Below are 10225 nucleotides of genomic sequence, written 5' to 3' on the forward strand. Positions count from 1 at the left end.
GGGTTTTGCATTGTGTCTGCTGTTTTGCCAGAGACTGCTGTCACCTGTGGCTTTTGTGGTGGGGGAGGAAGAAGAGAGGGTACGGTGGGGGTGGGGACATGAGGCTCCTAGAAGCTCAGCGGGGGAGCACATGGGCTTGAGAGTGTGTGTGGGGGCATGCATGTGAGTATGTGTGCGCATGTGCACAGATGCACGTGCACACCACACCCAATCAGCCAACCTCCAGCCTGTGCTAAAAAGGTATTGTAACCTTGTGGAGGGGAGAGAAAGGAGCCCTACACTGGTAAACTTGTCAAATGTTGTCCAGAAAAGTTGGGGCTAGCACCTTTGCCAAGCAGCGCACAGTTGGTGGAAGGAAAGACCCAAGGTTCTGGGTGCAGGGTGCCAGGCAAAGGCACCAGGCAGAAAAGTCTCCTGGCCTGGAACCATCAGGCCTAGTCTGCTGAGGGTGAGGGTGACCTGTGATGGTTACCATCACCAATGCTTGCATCCAGAGGCCCCAGCCCTGACCAAGCCTTACTGAGTACCCAAAGATGAGCCTCTGTTTGCTAAGTCATTTGCTCCCTCACCTGCTAACCCCACACAGACAGGGACTACTAATAGAATTAAAGTCATCATCACCTTCATCATCATCACCATCATCATGATCATGGCTACCATTTACTGAGTGTTTATGTGCCACCATGCAAGAAGCTTTCCATGCATCTTCTCATTTAATCCTCACAACCTCTGAGAAGGGCCTTTACTTATTCCCATTTTACAAGTGAGGGAACTCAGTGAGGCCCATAGAGAGTGGCTCTAAGTCACTTTTTTCATTAGGTAAATGAAAAAAGCCAGATTTAAACCAGTCAGAGGACTCTAGAATCCACTCTCAAGAAAGGGCGAGTCCTGGCCAGGTGTGGTGGCTCACTCCTGTAATCACAGCACTTTGGGAGGCTGAAATGGGAGGATCACATGAGGCCAGGATTTCGAGAGCAGCCTGGGCAACACGGCGAAACCCCGTCTCTACTAAAAATACAAAAATTAGCTGGGCGTGGTGGCACACACCTATAGTCCGAGGTGCTCGGGAGGCTGATGCAGGAGAATCGTTTGAACGCAGGAGGCGGAGGTTGCAGTGAACTGAGATCGTGCCTCTGCACTCCAGCCTGCGCAACAGAGCAAGACTCCGTCTCAAAAAATAATAATAATAATAAAATAAAGGGCGAGTGGTATGGCTTTCATCATTTTACTGATGGGAAAACTGAGGCTCAAGCAGGATCACACCGCTGGTGAGAAGCAGATCCACACCATAATGCCTCCCCAGACCCTGCCAGACCTTTCCCTTTGTACGCTGACACTTGCTCCTGGGGTTCTGGCAGGTCATGGGTGGCAAGACCAGGCACCTGACCAACACCCTCACACAGGCCTTTTGGCCCGAGGCAGCCCATGTGCTTTTTTCCTCAGTGCGAGACCCAGGACTCCACCTCATCTCTGATTCTCCTTAACTGCCCCTTCCAGCTTACCATTCTGGGAGGAAGAACCCAGCCCTGGAACATGGCTGGAACGAGGGCTCACAGTCACCCCAGCTCCTCCCTCCCCTGGGACCCAGATGGCCAGCCTTGACCATTCTTGCTTTAAGGGGTTAACTCTAGGTCAGGCAGGAAAACATTCAGGGCACATACACCAGGGCTGATACACAGGGACTCTTGTGACATCGTTAGGAATGAAAGATCATTAGGAACTGTCCCCTTGGGCTCTAGTACTTTGTTTTAATGTTGGAGGATGGGGCTTAGCAAACCTCTCCTCGCCTGCTGATTGCCTGGGGAGTGGGCCATGTGGAAAAGCCCCTTTTCCTAGGAGTTAAGATTCTGGGATTTGAGTCCCACTTGTGCCAGCTGTGTGGCCTTGGGCAAGTAACTTCTCTCTGGTCTTCAGTTATCCCTTCTGGAATCTCCCATACTGCCTTCTTGGTGAGGTTACAGTGAGAAGCTCATGAGACCCGGATGTGGCAGCACTCTAAACCAGGAAGCCACACAGACAAGAAATGATATTGCTGTTATTTGCCCAGCACGAGTTCAACTCAGCTTCAACTTTGCAGGTAGGTAAGAAAAAGGTCTGGGATCCAAGTTTTATATATAAATAGTCGAAACTAGAAAGGCTCTGGAGCAAACATCTAGTTTATGTCTCTCCAACTATGCTCCCAGGAGCCTGAGATGCCTCAGAAACACCACAGGGACTGTCGAGGAAAACAGCTGCTGCACGAAGTAGCCCTGATGGGCTTCCCATAAAATTGTACTTGAAGTAGTTGCAGGGCCAGCTTCACGGATGTAGGACCTGTGCATTCCCTCTTTGTGCTTAGAAGGGCCCCATGCTTGGTTTAATGCTCGCCTGTCAGTGTCTCAAAATTCTCGATAATTTTAAGCAAGGGGCACCGGGCATTTTCATTTTGCACAAGGCCCCCAAAATTCCAGAGCCAATCCTGAATAGGAGCTCCATGACCAAACACACACACACACACACACACACACACACACAACCCTGGTGCAGCCCTTTCAGTGTACAGATGGGGAAACTTCAACAGCAACCCAGGAAGAGGAAGGGACTTGCCCAAGGTCACACAGTCCGTTGGGGCCAGAGCAAGGACTAAATCGCAGCATACTGACTCAGCTCTTCAATGGCTCCGCTCTTGCTTTCAGTGTGTGCTTCTGTCACTCCCTTACTGCCTCTAATGACCCACTGAGACCCAAGGAGACCTGTTGGAGGTCACACAGCTATGACAACAATGGTGATGGCAGTGTTGAGCTACGTTCCTTCAAGCTTCAAATCCGAATAGAAAAGTCCATAGGTAAGATGATAGGTAGATACGTACATACACAAATCGTCCTTTTGTTTTTTTGTTTTTTATTTTTAGAGAGAGGGTCTTGCTCTGTCACCCAAGCTGGAGTGCAATGGCGCCATCATAGCTCACTATTAACCTTGAACTCCTGGGCTCAAGCGCTCCTCCCACCTCAGTCTCCTGAGTAGCTAGGACTACAGGCATGCACCACCATGCCCGATTAATTTTTTTTTTAATTTTTATTTTGTAGATATGGTGTCTCTCTATGTTGCCTAGGCTGGTCTCAAATTTCTGGCCTCAAGCGATCCTCCCACCTTGGCCTCCCAAAGTGCTGGGATTACAGGTGTGAATCACTTAACAGTTCATTTTTTTAAATAACTAAGTCAACCTTTGCTCGTTTGCCAGTCAACTGGTTCCAGCTGTGTGTGAGTTGGGCCCTCAGAAGGGGCTGGGCTGGCTACTCTTCAGCCAGCTAAACCACGTCAGCAGTGAATTTTACCAACTCACTGGCTGCTTCCTCAAATCAGTGGTTGGGCACTCTTGGCACCAAAAAAAAAAAAAAGAAATGTGAAAGATTCAGTAGCAATCGTTTCCTCCTTGTCCGTTCCTGCCCCTCATGGCTCGTCACAGCCAGGATGGGGAGGTGCTCCCCAAACCCCTACCCAGCTAGCCTTTGCCCAGAGGCCGGCCCATCTCTTCACTTCCTTGTTTCTTTGTGAAACAGGAACTGAGCAAGCAGCTTAAGTCGGGTAGGATGGGTGGTTGAGAAAGCCCCAGTGGTCCGTGGCAAGGCCACGAAGCTGAAAAGCTGGTTTCTCTCCCAGCGGGTTCCAGGCAGCTTCAGGCCCTCTTGTTTGTCACACCTCTTTTGTTCTAGAACAACTTGGGCTGAGGGATGTGCCCTTGACAAGGTGGAGACATAGGATATGGGCCACAGGGTCATTTGGCAGAGATTCGGATGTGGACCACAAGAGACATAGAAGCAGGTGCCAGGCCGGGCGCGGTGGCTCACGCCTATAATCCCAGCTCTTTAGGAGGCCGAGGAGGGTGGATCACCTGAGGTCAGGGGTTCAAGACCAGCTTGGTCTGGCAACATGGTCGGCAACGTGGTGAAACCCTGTCTCTACTAAAAATACAAAAACTAGCTGGGCGTGGTGGCAGGCGCCTGTAATCCCAGCTACTTGGGAGGCTGAGACAGGAGAATTGCTTGAATCCAGGAGGTGGAGGTTGCAGTGAGCCGAGATCTTACCACTACACTCCAGCCTGGGGCCACAGAGTGAGACTCTGTCTAAAAAAAAAAAAAAAAAAAAGAAGAAGAAGAAGAAGGTTCCAAGGGGACACCAAGGGAGAAGGCAGCAGCTCCAAACAGTCACCAAGGTCCTCCTGTATTTAGCGAGGGGAGAAACTCCAGGTGGAGCCTGAAGTGAACTGATGTGGAGTCACTCACCAGGTACCCAGCACTTTCTACTAGCTGGGCACTGGGCTAAGAGCACTCCCTCTATGCATGTCACCTGAGTAGTAACCCTAGTCACACCCACAGGAAAGGCCCATATTATACATTATCACTGTTACTGTCTTCACTAAGGCTCATTGCAGGTGACATCACTTGCCCAAGGTTATGCAGCCAATAGCTGACCATACAACAATCTGAATCCAGTCAGGACCACCTGACTCCATTTCTGAGCGGTGTTCTGCTCCTCCTCTTCCCTGGAGCCCTGGACAATTGTCCCCATGGGGCAGGGGCCCACTGATCAGAGACATTTGTCCGTGTAACCTTGGGACAGAGATTTATGCAGAGTAGCCCAGCACTTACTTGTCCCCCATAGAAAGTGCCCCCCACACCAGTGAGTCATGAGTGTGTTTTAATCTGAGCACCAAAGTCCAGCCTCCTCTTCTAATGGTACTTGACAGAGCTACCAGCAGGTGTTTTTGGTTTTGTTTTAAAACCAAGACCTTATCACGAGTTCAGAGTTCCAAAGATCACTGTCTTTCCCTCCCCTCCCATCAGCCCCTGCCATCAGCTGCCCACTCTGTGTGTGTTGTATGTGGGCATGAGGAATGGGTGGAAGAGTCTCCTGCCCTTGTCTCCTTGCTTTCCTCTGCCCGCCTTCTCCCTCCTGCAATTTTGCTCTTTCTGCCCTCCCTGCCTAAAATGACCACCATTAAATTTGCTAATGGGCCGGGCTACTAAAATGGGCTTTACCTTGGAAATGTCCAGGTATTTTCAAGAAACTATGTGGCCTCTGTTTGGATATTTATTTTTCTTTTTTCTTTTCTTTCTTTCTTTCTTTTTTCTTTTTCTTTTCCTTTCTTTCTTTTTTTTTTTTTTTTTTTTGTTTTGTTTTGTTTTGTTTTTGTTTTTGTTTGTTTGAGATGGAGTTTCACTCTTGTTGCCCAGGCTGGAGTGCAGTGGTGTGATCTGGGCTCACAGCAACCTCCACCTCTCAGATTCAAGCGATTCTCCTGCCTCAGCCTCCCAAGTAGCTGAGATTACAGGCATGTGCCACCATGCCCGGCTAATTTTTGTATTTTTAGTAGAGACGGGTTTCACCATGTTAGTCAGGTGGGTCTCAAACTCCTGACCTCAGGTTATCCACTCACCTGGGCTTCCCAAAGTGCTGAGATTACAGGCATGAGCCACTGTGCCTGGCCTGCTTGAATATTTCAAGAGATGGGGAGATCGTTACTTACTAGAGCTGAACTAGTGCCATCTGAATAGTCAAAATTCCTTCCTTGGAATAAACTAAAACCTTCCATTTATCTGTTCCCCATCATTCATACCACTTGCTTCCCCACCCCAATCACCTAGGCTAAATGTGACAGGAGTTTAGTACTTCACACGTTGACAACGACTTCCCTATACTTCACCCCTACTTAATCAACCCTAGCTATTGCAGCTTTGCACACGTGATGCGACTTCCAGATATCCTCCCCTTCCTGTTCACTCCCCTCTGGGCCTGCTTCAAGGTGGCTCTGTGGCACCTAGCGTGGTACCCAAACCAGCATCAGGTGCCAAGAGAAGGCTCCATAATTATCTCACCTCCCCATTCAGGAACTCTGCATCAGAGGCACTTCAGCTGAGTGGTTAGTAGTGTGGGCCCTGGCCAAGACCAGACCTGCATTTAACACTGGGATCCACTGCTTACTAGCTGTGTGGGCAATTCACTTAACTCCTCTGGGCCTCGGCTTCCTCCCTGGAAAATGGGGATAACAATAGTGCCTGACTTACCAGGTTGTTGTAAAGCCCACTGCCTGCCATGAAGTATAATAATTTTCAGCTAGATGTGGGGATGGTGGGGGAGTGGAATTAAGAATCTTTGAGGACCAGGTGCAGTGGTTCACACCTGTAATTGCAGCACTTTGGGAGGCAGAGGCAGGAGGATCACTTGAGGCCAGGAGTTCGAGATCAGCCTGGGCAACACAGGCAAAAAACAAACAAACAAAGAAACAAAAACTCAGGAATGGTGGCATGTGGCTGTAGTCCCAACTACCCGGAAGGCTAAGGTGGGAGGATCATGAGCCCCAGGAGTTTGAGGCTGCAGCGAGTTGTGACCACACCACTGCATTCCAGCCTGGGCAACAAAGGGAAACCCTGTCTCAAATTAATTAATTACAACTTAAAGAATATTTGTGGAGGTTTTTCCAGATATAGGTATCTCTCACTATCCAAACTCTTACTGTCTCAAATCAGAAATATATCCATTCAGAGAGTGAGAGACGCTTTTGTGCATGCTCTGGATCCCACCTGCCCCAAATATCCCACTCGTGATCATCTACTAAATAAGAATTTCTTGGCCGAGTGTAGTGGCTCACACCTGTAATCCCAGCACTTTGGGAGGCCAAGGTGGGCAGATCACGAGGTCAGGAGATCAAGACCATCCTGGCTAACATGGTGAAACCCCGTCGCTACTAAAAATACAAAAAATTAGCCGGGCATGGTGGCATGCGCCTGTAGTCTCAGCTACCCGGGAGGCTGAGGCAGGAGAATGGCATGAACCTGGGAGGTGAAGGTTGCAGTGAGCCGAGATCATGTCACTGCACTCCAGCCTGGGCGACAGAGTGAGACTCTCAAAATAAAATAAAATTAAAATTAAAATTAAAAATACTTGGAGTGTGCTGGTATGGGAGCTGCTTTATCTGAATGTGGCCTACGATGACCTTTGTGTCTTTGGTAGTGCTACATCCACCCTCTGAGGGTTCAGGTTGATTTCACTATCAGTGGAACCCCAAAACACACACACACACATACACACCCTGCAATCCTGCAGTATTGGCACTAAATCAAGGTTCTTCTGCCCCAAATCTATACTTCTGGGTGCATCTTTATACTAAACTACTTGCCTCCCGGGGTTGTGGTAGGATTAAACATCTGTCAAGTGCTTAATGTAGTACTTAGTAAAGAACAAGTGCTGGGCAAATGTAAGCTTGCCACACCACCTAGGATGTCAGCTCCCAGGTACAAGGGGCCCTGATGGCTATTTATTTTGTACCTCCTCCTGGGGTCTAGCACAAGGCTGTGCCCACAGCAAGTTCCTAGGTCCTGCCTGCCGGCCCATTATCAAGTTTAAGATGACCTTGTTCCCTGAACTACTGACTCGTATCACTTCCTTAGCTGAGGGCTCCGTGTACCTCAAACAACATAACCTGTGAAATGCAAATATGTTCCCCAGAAGGGAAAATCTATTAAACACGTGTTTAAGGGTCATTAGGCAGCAAGGACCTGGCCTATTGGGATTCAGCCAAGGCAATCTGTTGGAAGAGAAAAGCTGGGGGAAGGCAAGTCCCAATGAGGGGGTCCTGGACACTCCACCTCCACTGGCTCCGGTCCCCAAGTGGCGGGGAAGAAGTGTTGCTGATCAGAGGAGACAGATCTGAAAAGGAGAAAGAAGGAAGCCGTTGAAAACGCTTGCTCCCTTCTGTCCTGGGAGCTGGTCACCTCTCTGTATTTCTCTCCGAGGCACCCTCACCTCCCCCTCGCTGCCTTTTCCCAAGCCTCCCCAGCCCTGTGCCCTGGTTTGCTGGCCGCCTTTGAAGGTTCTGCGGTTAGTGTGTGATCTTCGGTCGCTGCTGGCGCTGAGCAAACAGGAAGCGGGCACATCCTGCGAGGCGGCCAGGGACGCAGCCGCTGCGCAGGCCCGGAAGATTCTGCGACCTGCTTCCTCCCTCACAGCTCTGGCTCCAGGTGCCCCAGGCCACTACAGTGGTGTCTCCAATCCCAGAACCCTCTGGGGCTGCCCTCCTGCCCCTGGTCACGCAGAGCCCCAGAGGCCCGATGGGTTCCCTACACAGCTGCCAGTCTACTGCATATACCAAAAAGCCCTAACCAGTTACCATGCTTGCTGGTGCCCCTGGGCCGCCTGGGAGGGACTTTCAGGGTGGAAAACACAGGCCAGTGGGGAGGAGATCTGGGGTGTGGAATCTTTTCATGAGTCTGCCTGGCAGGCTGAGTAGGCCAAAGAATGTATGGTTACAGCTTAGGGAAGAAAGATCTTATCTTCCCTGAGCTCACCCTGAAGGTTGGATGGTCAGAGGGCATAAAGCAGAATCGAGGAGGAAGTCACAAGAACATCTTGGGAGCAGGGGTGGACCAGCCCAGGATTTCACAAGTACCACAGACTCGAAAGCCTTAAAAATGTGCATACCTTTGACCCCAGCAATTTCTCTTCTGGGTATTTCCCCCAAAGAAAAAACTATGGATGTGAATATTTATCATAAGTATGTTCAATGAATAATTTTAAAATCTAAGCCAACCCAAGTTCATCAGCAGGGGCTTGGTGAAATAAGCATGGCACATCCACACAATGGGATGTTCCGCAGCCGTTATAAATCATGTAGTTGAAGAATATTTCATAGCATGAGACAATCTTGATACTGTGTTCAGCTGGGCGCAGTGGCTCACGCCTGTAATCCCAGCACTTTGGGAGGATGAGGCAAAGAGGTCACTTGAGACCAGGAGTTTGAGGCCAGCCTGGGCAACATGGTGAAACCCCGTCTCTACAAAGAATACAAAAAGTAGCCAGGGTGGTGCGCACCTATAGTCCCAGATACTTGGGAGGCAGAGGCAGGAGAATCGCTTGAACTCGGGAGGCAGAGGTTACCGTGAGCCGAGATCACACCACTGCACTCCAGCCTGGGAGACAGAGTGAGAGACCCCATCTCGAAAAAAAAAAAAAAAAAAAAAGATACTGTGCTTAGTGTGAAAAGCAGACACCAATAGTGTGAATTATGACCCTTTTAATTAAAAAAAAAAAATTTAAACAGCTTTATTGAGGTATAAGTGGAGCTAAACTGCACACATTTGAAGTATACAATTTGATATGTTTTGACATGTGTATTCCCCCATGAAATCACCACCACAATCAAGATAGTGAACATAGTCATCACTCCTAAAAGCTTCCTGTTACCCTGTGTGATCTCTCCCTTCCCTTCTCTCCCCTCCCCTTCTCCCCAAATCAATTATCTGTTTTCTGAGCAGTATGATTTTTGTAAAAAGAAAAAAAATGTGTATAGACAGAGAGTAGATAGATGCTTAAAACAGTATAGAGGACAATGACGGGAAATTTTGAAATTTTTTTTGTTTATGTGTTTGTGAAATTGTATCACAAATACAAATTGCTTCTGTAATAGCAGAAAGTTATTAAAGTTATTAAAATCTGCCACAGATAGCCCACAAAGTGAATAAACTGCATAGGTGTTTGATAAATGCCTGTTGAATAGGATACTTGCTAGAGGCGTGGAGTTGGCTGCAAGTGCTTTTCAGCTGTGGCGGTGATAAATATACTCACACTGGCTGAGGGTATTGACTGGAGGGGTGACTGCTCTAGTGATGATGGCTTTAGGTGTGCTGATGGCTGTAGGAGTGATGGCTGCAGGGCTGATGACTGCACGGATGTGATGATTGTTGTAGGAGCAATGACTGTAGGGACGATGGTTATAGGGGTGAGAGGATCATGGGTGTGGTTGGTTGTAATGTCCGGAAGGGTGTCAGCTGTAAGGATGACGGCTGGAAGGGCGATAGCAGCAATGGTGATGACTGTAGAGGTGATGGCTGAGGGATGTCAACTGTAGAGGTGATTACCGTAGTGACTATGGCTATAGGTGTGCTGATGGCAGCGGGGATGGCTGCAGGCCTGATGGCTGTAGGGGTGATGGCTGTATGGTGATGGCTATTGATAGGAGTGATGGTAGCAGTGGTAATGGTCACAGGGGTGATGGTAGTGGTAGTGATGGCAGTGACGACCTTGCAGATGCGAGTTGACCAGGAGCATTGATCCAACAGGCAGATGATCCAACTTCTGGTTTCTGGATTCTGGTCAGTGAGATAAAGGGCTTGGGTACGCCATATAATGTCGAGTTGATTGTCCACCTCTGGGAGGATGGAGCAGAAGGACTGATGATGATTGACATGAG

The sequence above is a fragment of the Macaca fascicularis genome, chromosome X (genome assembly GCF_037993035.2).
Source record: "Macaca fascicularis isolate 582-1 chromosome X, T2T-MFA8v1.1".
NCBI classification, from domain to species: domain Eukaryota; kingdom Metazoa; phylum Chordata; class Mammalia; order Primates; family Cercopithecidae; genus Macaca; species Macaca fascicularis.